This window comes from Colobus angolensis, unplaced genomic scaffold (assembly GCF_000951035.1).
Source record: "Colobus angolensis palliatus isolate OR3802 unplaced genomic scaffold, Cang.pa_1.0 Scaffold472, whole genome shotgun sequence".
In the NCBI taxonomy this organism is placed as follows: Eukaryota; Metazoa; Chordata; class Mammalia; order Primates; family Cercopithecidae; genus Colobus; species Colobus angolensis.
Genome location: NW_012118177.1, coordinates 366,256 through 366,534, shown reverse-complemented (window position 1 = coordinate 366,534; position 279 = coordinate 366,256). Strand labels below are relative to the sequence as shown.

Genomic DNA, 279 nt, shown 5'->3' with positions numbered 1-279 from the left:
GCAGATTTCTCGGCAGAAACTCTATAAGTCAGAAGAGAGTGGGGGCCAATATTCAACATTCTTAAAGAAAAGAATTTTAAACCCAGAATTTCATAACCAGCCAAACTAAGCTTCATAAGTGAAGGAGAAATAAAATCATTTACAGACAAACAAATGCTAAGAGATTCTGTCACCACCAGGCCTGCCTTATGAGAACGCCAGAAGGAAGCACTAAACATGGAAAGGAACGACCAATACCAGCCACTGTGAAAACATGTCAAATTGTAAAGACCATCAATG

The 279-nt window shown here is 39.1% G+C and overlaps 1 protein-coding gene across 2 annotated transcripts in view; it reads right to left on the bottom strand.

Annotated features, from left to right (window-relative positions):
* RNF128 (ring finger protein 128, E3 ubiquitin protein ligase) overlaps positions 1–279 on the bottom strand; it is a 117,239-nt gene that overhangs the window by 32,567 nt on the left and 84,393 nt on the right. The gene's annotated exons all lie outside the window — the stretch shown is intronic.